At 45.1% G+C, this 9,109-nt stretch overlaps 1 protein-coding gene across 3 annotated transcripts in view; it reads right to left on the reverse strand.

Annotated features, from left to right (window-relative positions):
• Window positions 1-192, reverse strand: part of rufy3 (RUN and FYVE domain containing 3) — a 68,566-nt gene extending 68,374 nt beyond the window's left edge. Inside the window, exon 1 of one of the 3 annotated variants that reach the window (XM_048605003.1) lies at window positions 1-191. This exon is cut by the window's left edge and continues 340 nt beyond it. The gene's annotated coding sequence lies outside the window, so the exon portion shown is untranslated. The other 2 variants (XM_048605585.1, XM_048607388.1) reach the window with 2 other exon arrangements.
• Window positions 193-9,109: the final 8,917 nt, after the last annotated feature.

Below are 9,109 nucleotides of genomic sequence, written 5' to 3' on the forward strand. Positions count from 1 at the left end.
CGGGGCGGCCTGGGACCCGCGAGTCTAGAACCCGGGGCGGCCTGGGATCTCCAGCAGCAACAGACGCTGTTTGCAGCCGCTCTTTCTTAACTCTTCATCGTGTTTTTATTCAAGCCGAGAGTGTCGCTTCTTTTCCTCCTTCTTGCATACTTGTTGTTGTTGCATTAGTCTTTTACCCAATGGCGTCAGTTTCATTAACATAGCTCCCACCTCCTCCCCTTTTTTTTAAAGCTCCTTCCTGATGCGTCTCCTAAAACATATGAATGTGCCATTGCATGTGCAGCAGCATGTACTCTGCTTTACTTTGAGATGTTAAGAGTTGTGCTGCAGGGTGCATGTTGTTTAGGCGAAGACACTCGTTGTTTTTCATGTGTCTTTCGGGAACTGTGCAGGGTGTAAAGGAACGGGAGCACGGGCATTCTCAACGTCTTGCAAGGTGGCTTATTTTCCCCTTCAATCAAAGTGTGGTGCAACAGGGCTGGGGTTTGGAGAGCCGCCACAAGGTCTTTACGTTTGAAGCTTGCAATCCGAACCTGGTTGGTGCGGAATGTAGAACACGGCTGCACGCCTGTTTTAATCGGATTGCAATTTGTAGCACCCTTGGTTTTAAATCAGCGCGGTTCCTGCTAGCTCTCAGCCTCCTACCCCCTGCAATTTTCAGCCTTCAGTCCATCACTGTTTTTTTTCCCTCCACAGATGCTGCCAGACCTGCTGAGCTTTTCCAGCAACTTTGTTTTTGTTCCTGATTTACAGCATCCGCAGTTCTTTTGGGTTTTATTCAGTCCATCACTGTCTGCTCTGTCCTTGGGGGAGGTGAGTAAACGTGATGGAATGGATTAATAAGGACGCATTCATTTATCAGGAGGACATAAGATGCTCAAATTCTCACTGAGCCTTCACCTTGCATGGTGTGGCGAGAAAGTTATTTGCTTTATTCCTGACGCTGTAACTATTTCACTACACTAGCCGTTTTTGAAAGTTGCAGATCGCTGGGCACAAGGCGTCCTGCTCCATCAAGAATTGCAGCCTCCCAGAGTCATACTGCACTGAAACAGACCCTTCGGTCCAACCGTTCCATGCCGACCATAATCCCAAACTAAATTCCACCTGCCTGCTCCTGGCCCATATCGTCCCAAACCTTTCTTATTCATGCACTTATCCAAATGTCTTTTAAACATTGCAACTGTATCTGCATCCACCACTTCCTCTGGAAGTTCATTCCACACACCAACCACTCTCTGTGTAAAAGAAATGCTCCTCATGTTTCTTTTTAAAATCTTTCTCCTCTCACTTTAAAAATATGCCCCCAATCTTGAAATTCCCCACCCCACGGAAAAGACACCTGCTGTTCACCTTATCTATACACCTCATTATTTTATAAACCTTTATAAGGTCACCTCTCAACCTCCCACACTCCAGAGAAAAATGTCCCAGGCTTTTTTATTCATTTGTGATATGTGGGTGTAGCTGGCTGGGCCCAGCATTTCTTGCCCATCCCTCGTTGCCCGTGAGAAGGTGGTGGTGAGCTGCCTTCTTGAACCACTGCAGTCCACCTGCTGTGGTTTGACCCACAATGCTATTAGGGCGGAATTCCAGGATTTTGACCCGGTGACAGCGAAGGAACGGTAATATATTTCCAAGTCAGGATGGGGAGTGGCTTGGAGGGGAACTTGGAGGCGGTGGTGTTCCCACGTGTCTGATCCCCTTATCCTTCTAGATGGAAGTGGTTGTGCATTTGGAAGGTGCTGTGTGAGGATCTTTGGTGAATTTCTGCAGTGCATCTTGTAGATAGTACACACTGCTGCTACTGAGCGTCGGTGGTGGAGGGAGTGGATGCTTGTGGATGTTGTGCCAACCAAGCGGCTGCTTTGTCCTGGATGGTGTGGAGTTTCTTGAGTGTTGTTGGGGCTGCACCCATCCAGGCAAGTGGGGAGTATTCCATCACACTCTTGACTTATGCCTTGTAGATGGTGGACAGGCTTTGAGGAGTCAGTATTCTCAGCTTCTGACCTACTCTTGTAGCCACTCTGTTAATGTGGTGAGTCCAGTTGAGTTTCTGGTCAATGGTAACCCCCAGGATGATGGGGGATTCAGTGATGGGAACACCATTAAATGCCAAGGGGGCAGTGGTTGGATTGTCTCTTATTGGTGATGTTCACTGCCTGGCATTTGTGTGGCACGAATGTCACTTGCCACTTGTCAGCCCAAGCCTGGATATTGTGCAGATTTTGTTGCTTGTGAACATGGACTGCTTCAGTATCTGAGGAGCCTATCCAGTCTCTCCTTATAACTCAAACACTCCATTCACAGCAACATCCTGGAAAATCTCTTCTGAACCCTCTATAACTTAATAATATCCTTCTTATAACAGGGAGACCAGAACTGGACCCAGTACTCCAGAAGAGGGGTGCACTGAAGCTTGATGGAGGCACTGCAAGAGGTATAACTGGGGAAGGCTTAAGGCCCATCTGCCATAATACATAGAGGCTGGGAACTTACCCCCTGTTATAACCATTTGGGAAAGTGCACCAATTCTCAAACTCCACTATTCCCAAGGTTGTCACATAAGTTAATGATTTCATCAAAGTGCGCAAAATTCCAATTTACTGTTCTGATGGATTCAGGTTACCTTAAAACACTGACTAGGATCGTGTACTTAACAATAAACTGTTGTTTATTTCGAATAAATAAGTTCTAGCTGCAGATAAACAAAAGTCTGAACAATCAACTTCGAACTCTACTGGTTGAAACTGTAATCCCCTTTTAAACCTCAATACACTCGCACTGAGATAGAAACTGACAAGCAAATAGTTATTTCTGTTTTTAGACAAATAAAAAACGTTGGTGTTCTAGGTGAGGGGAAAACGCTGGGGAGCAGATCTAGATGGGGTAAACATAGGAAGGATGTTCCCGATAACCAGGAAGTCTAAAGATACAGGAACGCTATTTAGGACTGAGATGAGGATAAATTTCATGCAGAGAGTGGTGAGCCTGTGGAGTTATTTGCCACTGAAGCAGCTGAGGACATAACATTGAATGTTTTCAAGGAGTTCTTAGCATGAAAGGGATCAAAGGGTTTGGGCAAAAAGCAGGAATAGGGAACTGAGTTGGTGATCAGCTGTGGTCGTATTGAATGGTGGAGCAGGTTTGAAGAGCTGATTGGCCTACTCCTGCTCATGTTGTCTATGTTTCTAGGTAACACAGCTGTCAACAAGGTTCAATGAGGTGTTCCTTTCTTCCCAAGATCTTCTTCATTTCAACTCCCTTCCCCTAAGTTCTTGTACTTCTTTGCAGAAGGCACAGGGTGACTAGTATGCTGATTACAAAGTCTCTTAGTTAATAAAGGCAACAGCTTTCAGCAGCTGGTTGGAGATTTGTTTTATTTTGCATTTCAGGTACTTTCACTGCAGAGAGACAGAACCTGTGCTTCCAACAGTCTGGAGGCTTCTCAGTCTCTAACGGACTGAAGAGTCTGTTTCCGTGCTGCACAGTTCAGTAACTTTACAAAACCACCCTGTGAATCAACAGTCCAAATTAAAAAGGTAGAATGTGTCAACTTCCCACGTTTTTTTAGATTTTACATCTACAAGACCCAGTTGATATTGGCCACAGAGCAATGGAAGATGTTCAGAGTAGTCTCAGTTTCAAATGGGAAACAATTAGGAGCTCTGGTATCTGAAACTTCATCAGTTTTTATTTTTCAAGCTATATCCTTGGTTTTGCTTTGAGGATGTTTTCTCTTGAGAGAGAGCGAGGAAGATTATTTTCCTTGGTTCAGCATTTTTTTAAACAATCACTTTTCAGGAGGGAAAGAATTTGCTATTTCCGGAATGGAGGCTCTTCCCAGCAGACCAGTTTCCAATTTAAGGTGTGCCGGGGCAATGCAGCGTGATTATTGAATGAAATGTGACGAAGGCATTTTGAGATCTGGAGTGCCTTCAGCCCATCTTGACTGTGCTGGCTCTTTGAAACAACAGCACAATTAATCCCACTCACCTCTTTTCCCATCGCTCCAAACTCTTTATTCTTCAAGTTTTACAATTTCCTTTGAAAGTTCCTCTTGAATTTGCTCCCCTGGTCTCTCAGGCAGTGCGATCCAGATCGCCAGAACTCTGTGTGGGGAATCATCCCCCACGGTGGAATCATCTGCTTTAAACATTGACAAGAATGATGAAGGGCATCGATAGGATAGACAGGAAGAAACATTTTCCCTTGGTGGGGGGGATCAATGGCCAGGAGCATAGATTCAAGGTAAGGGGCAGGAGGTGTAGAGGGGATGTGAGGAAAAATCTTTTCACCCAGAGGATGGTGGGAATCTGGAACTCATGGCCTATTGGGGTGGGGGAGGGAGAAACCCTCATCACATTGAAGAAGGATTTAGATGTGCACTTGTGATTGCCACAATGGTCCAAGCGCTGGGAAATGGGATTAGAATAGGTAGGTGATTGTTTTTGACCAGAACGGACTTGATGGGGCGAAGAGTCTTTTTCTGTGCTGTAGATCTCTATGACCTTTTTAAAGAATCAATCAGATTTCTTGATCATTGCAGTTCTGATACAGCGATTGCCTCGTTGTTATCTCCAGACTAGGAGCACACAAAGAAGTTTGTGATAGTTACAGTGAACAGAGGGGCTGGGGTAGTGGCGAGAGGGTATGAGGGCAATATCATATCTGTATCAAGTCACACTTCACTTGTAAGAAAGTAAGGGTTAACGAACTGGAATTAGCGCTGAGCATTCAATACAAGGCTGACCTGCATTTGTGTAGAATCCTCCACAACTTCATCATATCTCATGCTGCACTTTGCAGCCAGTAATGTGTAACTTGAATTGAAATATTCATTGCAATGTAGAAAATATGGCAGCTAATTTGCACACAGAAAGATCCCACAATCAACGATGTGCTAAAGCCCGGGAATCACTGGGGATAAATTTCCTGCTTGTCTCTAAAATCGTGCAGTTGGATTTTTTTTTACCTGAGAAAGCAGACAGTTAAACATTTTACTTGAAAGATAGCATCTCCAACAGTGTAGCACGTCCCTCGGAGCTGCACAGATTTCTGAATGACACCACAATGTCTGCCTGAGCTGTGAACATCACCAGTTGTTTCCTTTACCCTCATCCCTTATCTCTGTGAAAGAGCACCATCTCAATTGGATGTTGAATGGCAGGGTAGCCTTGATGGGCTGAATGGCCTACTCCCGCTCCTGTTCCTTATGTCCGTATGTTCAGTTATAACCTCTTGAGCAGCTGATTCAATGTCCTCTCCTTTGTTCTTAATACCTCCTGGCAGTTGCAAAATTTTGGGGTTTCATTTTTAAGTTTCCTAAAACAAAATGGTGGTAAAATGACTGTAATTTTCAAATGGGGTAAAACAAAACGCAGGCTTTGATTTTTGTAACGTGTTTTCAATCCAGCCGTGTTCACACTGTCCTTATGTCGGGCATCTCCCTGAGCCCTACAACACTCAGAGCACCTCCAAGTCTGCCCTTTCGAACATCCTCCAATTCAAATCGTTCCTCACCAACAGCCATCTGTGCACAGTCATATAATTCCAGAATCCTAACCCCACCCCTAAACCTCTCTGCGTCTCCCCACCTCTCTACACCTATCTTTAAAACCCATCTCTCCGTTCAAGCTTTTAGATACCTGACTTAGAATAAAAATAGATTCTCCAGCATTGGCAGTTCCTACTATCTCTAGAATTACTTTAGTTGTTTTGAGGAAGGGTCACTCGACCCAAAACTTTAACTCTGATTTCTCTCCACAGTTGCTGACAGACCTGCTGAGCTTTTCCAGCAACTTCTGTTTTTGCTCCTGATTTACAGCATCCGCAATTCTTTCGGTTTTTATTTAGTTATTTTGTTGTCAGTTTCTGTTTGCTAATTGTCCTGTATAATATCTCAGGTTTATTTACCAAGTTAGAGATGCTAAATTAATGCATGTAATTGGCACAAGTAGACAAAGAATTAAACTTTACAACCACAGTAGGAAATTCCTTGGGGGTGAACATCCTTTAATTATCTCATCTACCCTGTGATTTGTAGTCAAAGTGGGAAGGAATCTTTTGTGAATACAGAAATTACAGGACTTTCATGAGCGAGGAAACACCCACATTTTTGTTTTGCAGCGAGATTTATTTGTCTAAGTAATTACAAAGTTGTTGGTTATAAACACTTAATGTGTCTCAGTTGTAGGTAAGGACCTCTGATGGGAGAATTGCAGGAAGGATGTTCCTAACAACCAGAGAGTCCAGAACCAGGGGTCACAGCCTAAAGATAGAGGGGGGCCATTTAGGGCTGAGATGAGGAGAAATGTTTGTAACCAGAGGGTGGGGAGCCTGTGGAATTCTCTGCCACAAAAAAACTGTCGAGGGGAAAATTGAATGTTTTCAAGAAGAAGTTAGATGTAGTTCTTGTTGCTAAAGGGATCAAAAGGTATGGGAGGGAAAACAGGACCAGGGAACTGTGTTGGATGATCAACAATGATTGTAATGAATGGTGGAGCAGCCTCGAAGGGCTGAATGGCCTATTACTGCTCCTGTTTGTTATGTTTCTATGTAAACACAGTGAATATTGGAGATGATATGAAAGGAGCCCAGCTTGTGCAACTGCTGTGTGACAGTTGCTGTTTACAATCAGGTCAAGAACACAAAGTCCAGGAGTAAAGGGAAGACCCTGAGGAGGCTCGGAGAGAATGACAAATTATTTCAAGGATTTACATATCCAGAGATAGAACAAAAAGAAAGGCTTCCATTTTTACAGCACTTTTTATGTCTAAAAGTGTTCTACAGCCAATGATGTGGTATCGTCAACTTGAAATACGGCAATTGAATTGAATACTCCAGGATCCTCACCGTAACATTGAGAAGGCAGTAAAAGCATAGAATCCCTACAGTGCAGAGAGAGGCCATTCAGCCCACTGAGTCTGCACAAACTCTCTGAAGAGCATCCCACACAGACCCAGCTCCCCCCACCCTATTCCTGTAACCCCACATTTCCCATGGATAATCCACCCTAACCTGCACATCTTTGGACTGTGGGAGGAAACCAGAGCACCCAGAGGAAACCCACACAGACACGGGGAGAATGTGCAAACTCCACACAGACAGTCACCTGAGGGTGGAATCAAACCCAGGTTCCTGGTGCTGTGAGGCATCAGTGCTAACCACTGAGCCACGGTGCCACCCAACTTGCAAATGATGAAAGCAAGGTTTGTTATTTGAATGGAACAAATGTAGGGCATTGGGGAAGAGGGTGGGGTTAGTGGTCATGGGGAGGTGTTAAGGCATGAGTTATCATCTCTGGTCCTTTTGCCAATCGCTGTTTCATTGTGTTATGAAAACCTCAGGCAACGGAAACCATTGCTCTTTAGTTACTCCATCAAAACTCTTCACTCGTTTCAAACATACAAACATAGAAAATAGGTGCAGGTGTAGGCCATTCAGCCCTTCGAGTCTGCACCACCATTCAATACGATCATGGCTGACCATGCAATCTCAGTATCCCATTCCCGCCCTCTCTCTATACACCTTGATCCCTTTAGCCGCAAGGGCCACGTCCACTTCCCTCTTGAATATATTTAATGAACTGGCCCCAACAGCTTCCTGTGGGAGAGAATTCCACGGGTTCACAACTCTCTGAGTGAAGGAATCTTCCCTCATCTCAGTCCTGATTGGTCTACCCCTTATTCTTAGACAGTGAACCCTAGTTCTGGACTTCTGCAACATCGGGAACGGTCTTCCTGCGTCTAGCCTGTCCAATACATCAGGAATTTATATGTTTCTATGAGATCCCCCCACTTCTTCTTCCAAATTCCAGTGAGTACAAGCTCAGTCGAGCCAGTCTTTCCTTATATGTCAGTCCTGCCATCCCGGGAATCAGCCTGGTGAACCTTCGCTGGACTCCCTCAAAAGCGAGAAATGTCCTTCCCCCGACAGGAGACCAAAACTGCACACAGTACTCAAGGTGTGGCCTCACCAAGGCCCTGTACAACTGCAGCAAGACCATGCCCCTTAGCCTTTCCTGCACTAACAGAATACAGCGCCAGTTTCCGCAGTCTGTGCTCAAAATTGTTATCCACCATCACATAAAGAGGTCTCACAAATCTTTTGCATAGACTCTATGAAACCTTCAGATTCTTCTGAAAGGGTGGTGCGAAGAGTTGAACAGAATGTACAGAAAGTAAGATTTGTTATCCTGGAGCGATACAAAACAGTAAAACCAGTTACTGGGACAAGGAGGCAACAGGCAGGAACAGAAATTTTTGGCAAAACTCAGCAGATTTGACAGCATCTGTGGGGAGAAAGCAGAGTTAAGGTTTTGAGTCGGCACAGTGGCTCAGTGGTTAGTTCACAGCACCAGGGACCCGGGTTTGAACCCACCCTCGGATGACTTTGTAGAGTTTGCACATTCTCCCCATGTCTGCGTGGGTTTCATCTGGGTGCTCCGGTTTCCTCCCACAATCCAAAGATGTGCAGGTTAGGGTGGATTGGCTGTGCTAAATTGCCCATAGTGTTCAGGGATGTAGGTGGGTTAGGCATGGGAAATGCAGGATTACAGGGATGGAAGGGTCTGAGTGTGATGCTGTTTGGAGGGTCAGTGTAAACCTGTTGGGCCAAGTGGCCTGTTTCCAACTGTAGGGATTCTGTGGAAATTCTATGGAGTCTGGTGACCTTTCTTCAGAACTGGTAGCAGCTGGAAGAAGTGTTATTTATGCTGAAGATGATATTAATGGGAGGATGGGGTGCAGGGTGTAGGGGGGATGGTGTAAAGGTGAATGAATAGATGGAAACAGAGCCCAGACAGAGAGCAAGAGAGACAGAGAGAAAGAGATACTAATGATGTGGCAAATGAGGGGAATATTGATCGTGGTCCAGTCAGAAAAGAAGCTGAATAATGAGCTTTCATCATCACTTATTCATATTTTTGTCTTTAATTTAAAGAAGTCTAGAACCCCACCAATTTTCCAGTCCGTTGGCATTATTCCTGTACATTTATCAGAGGATCAGTGCTGAGGGAGCACCGCACTGTCAGAGGGTCAGTGCTGAGGGAGCGCCGCACTGTCGGAGGGTCAGTGCTGAGGGAGCGCTGCACTGTCGGAGGGTCAGT

This window comes from Rhincodon typus, chromosome 1 (assembly GCF_021869965.1).
Source record: "Rhincodon typus isolate 14 chromosome 1, sRhiTyp1.1, whole genome shotgun sequence".
Taxonomy (NCBI): domain Eukaryota; kingdom Metazoa; phylum Chordata; class Chondrichthyes; order Orectolobiformes; family Rhincodontidae; genus Rhincodon; species Rhincodon typus.